Source organism: Dipodomys ordii, unplaced genomic scaffold (assembly GCF_000151885.1).
Source record: "Dipodomys ordii isolate 6190 unplaced genomic scaffold, Dord_2.0 Scaffold170, whole genome shotgun sequence".
Taxonomy (NCBI): Eukaryota; Metazoa; Chordata; class Mammalia; order Rodentia; family Heteromyidae; genus Dipodomys; species Dipodomys ordii.
This window is the reverse complement of record NW_012267386.1, coordinates 2,164,127-2,167,137: the sequence shown is the minus strand read 5'-3', so window position 1 is coordinate 2,167,137 and position 3,011 is coordinate 2,164,127. Positions and strand designations below refer to the sequence as shown.

General features: G+C 38.0%; 1 pseudogene; it reads right to left on the bottom strand.

Moving 5' to 3' along the window:
- Positions 1 to 657: 657 nt before the first annotated feature.
- The window catches only part of LOC105998682, an 18,778-nt pseudogene continuing 16,424 nt past the window's right edge, over positions 658 to 3,011 (bottom strand).

Here is a 3,011-nt window from a genome sequence, read left to right as displayed (position 1 = left end):
AGCCTAAATTGATTGGATATGAGTATGTCATTATGATATTACCATAGGGATGAAAGGGACTAAGGAAGATCCTCTTCACAGCAGTTAATAGTAAGAGAAATGTCTATCTTTGGTCTGATGTGGGGAAATAATTTGCAATATAAGTGAGAAGTAAATATCAGCTTTTCTTTTTGGCAGTACTAGAATTTGAACTCATGGCTGCACATTTGCCTATTCATACCCAGGTGACTTATATTTACTAATGAGGCAAAAATTGTACAGTTTTCATCATTGTAGCATTTTTAATTGGTTTTCTTTCAAGTCTTGAAATATACATAGGTATTTATAGGTATTACATATTTTTCATCTGCTTTAAGAAATAATGTACCTCTTTTCCCAGAGCAATTAAATGTTAGCCATGATAATCCTAATTAGTAAAGAAAACCTGACCTTATCACCTATGACCATCAGTAATGGTACTTCAATAAAACTACTGACATTCTTTGGCCACTTGGGATATTGCCGAATTTGAGGGAACTGTATTTAGGTTCTGGATGGTAAGTGAATGTTGAGACCACAGAACAGCTTCAGAGGCCCCCTCTAAATGGCCCTTGCAGAAAGTCTGGTTAGCTCCTACTTCAGGTTCTACATCACCAGAAGCAAAAAGACGGCTAGCTATTAAAGCAGCTGCTTTAAATAATATGGACACCTCCATGGAAGTTCTCCATGTTCTCCATGGAGAACACAACAAATTTGCTTGATCTTCCATACCACAGAAGCCATAAGTAATAAAGATAAAACACTACTTAAAAGGTGACAAAGCACAAGATCAATGATTGTCTTGTGTTGTGAGAATGCAATCTGTATCTTAATCGGACAAGAAAAGTTGCTGACATACACATAGAATGTAATATTAGGACTGCTTCTAAGTTAAACTTTTTATAGGAAAATCTATTTCTGTAATCCTTTCTATTAGTCTTGGAAACTCGAGGAGTCTCTTCACCAGTTATTGTTCCACCTGCTGAACCCATTGATCTTGTGCTATTGAGATGAAAGTTGTTCGATGTGTTAATTGAAATATCCACATTTTGGTGTGCTTCTTCTGGGCTTGCTATGAAGTTTCTGACAGTGTGACGGCAATCATCTTCCTACAACAAGCTGAAGGTAAACTGATAGTTCATCAAAAGACTGTAGTAACTTGTTTCTCTAAGTCAATTGTCAACATAATGATTTTAGAATCCCATAATTGGCATAGATAACCTTTTATTCCTCTGGATGTACAGAAACATTCTGTTGTGTGCAGAGAAATAATTGTATGGTCACTACATTTACAAGCTGTACATTGTCCACCATCGGTTGGACCTCCTTAATAATCTAGCATGTAATCTTGACATTTTTTTCCTGTAGGGAGATATTTTACACTGTTCAAACAAACTATTATTGATACAAGTACTATGTCCATTACACTGGCCAGCTGGACACTAGATAAGAGACCACTCATAGTTCTTTTCTTCGGGGCAAAGATTGGTGTCAAGAATTTTCTCATTGTGCATTCAACAAGCCTCATTAGTCCTCACCAAGGCCATTCAATGCAGTGTCTTCTAACTGCATCACCAGGATCAATGCACAGGCCACATCTGGACTGTTCTAAACAATGTCCACAGGTTCTTAATTTAGAACAATTTTTTTTTATAGAACATTCATTGATCTTTATTTGATTTGACAAAAATCTGCATTATTAAAAGACAGGTAACAAAATCTGAGCTTCTATGAATCTTACATTAGGTTCTACAGTATTACGTAAGAAATAATAACTGACAGACAGACATTATCACAGGCAGATGCTCCTGCCAAGGGGGGACTTGATCTGCAGGTGAGGTACAATTTTGAGGAGAGTGGGTGACAGTTTTTGCCACTCTAGCCATTGCCCAGATTACATAGGTATTAGAGCCAACACATCAGTGTGTACTGCTGTTCCACATATACTAGTTGTACAAGCTGCTCGTATAGTTGGAACATAATGTAGAGACTGTGGATCTTGACATGGCCTTACATTTTGGTTTGGACTAATGACAGACCTTTCACAGACCTAGATGTAGAAGGATTTGCTCTTAAGCCTGCCTCAGCAGCCCTTTCTAAAAAAACAGAATCATTTAGTTCTCCAGGAAGCCATTCTACTATTGCATTTGTTATGGGGGAATGTATCTTCCCTTCCCGTACCCAGTGGGATATATTGATCTAGCCAGCCCAACCCAAGGTGATACTTTCCATTGTGTATATTTCTGTTGTTTATCCACCTCCTTGCAAGGTGTTAATGAAGCAAGATTCCCACTGAGATGATAGCAACAAAGATGAGCTGGCCAAGCCTGGCATTGCTCTCCTCACTGAACCCACTGGCAATTCAAGTTTAGTGAGTGGATTTACAGCTTGTAAGTTGGTTACAAATCTTCTCACAGGACATTTGGTCTCTTTTCTGACAGGCACACTGCAGTTACCATTTGCTGAAATGCATTTCCTGTCATCCCAGCATTGGCTCCCTTTTGTATTGGCAGCACAGCTGGCACTCTCTGCTTATCTATTACATCTATCATCAGAAGCAGCTGTTTTGTAGAGCATTTGGCTCTAAAAATATTATTCCCAGACTCCCAAGATTCACTGTGAGTATTATTATCCCAAAAATCTTTTATTCATGCAGCATTTCTACGAAGTTCTTCATCTCTGAAAGCTTTGCAATTTGGAGGCGTGTATACAAGGATATCATCAGGTTACACTAGAAAAATCCACCAAATGTATATATATGGACCCATTAGTGGCTATGGTAGCGTGTGCAAATCTGTTACGGTCTCTGAAGATTTAATTACAGTAACATTTTCCTTCATCACAAGCTATGGCATAGGCCAGGGAATGGGCAGAAAAACATTTTGCACCATTACTCAAGTGTCATTATGGATATTTCCTCTAAAGATAAGCATAGATCCATTGAGAAGAACAGTTAATGAAGGTATCTGGAAAACACTTTCTTTTTTTTTTTT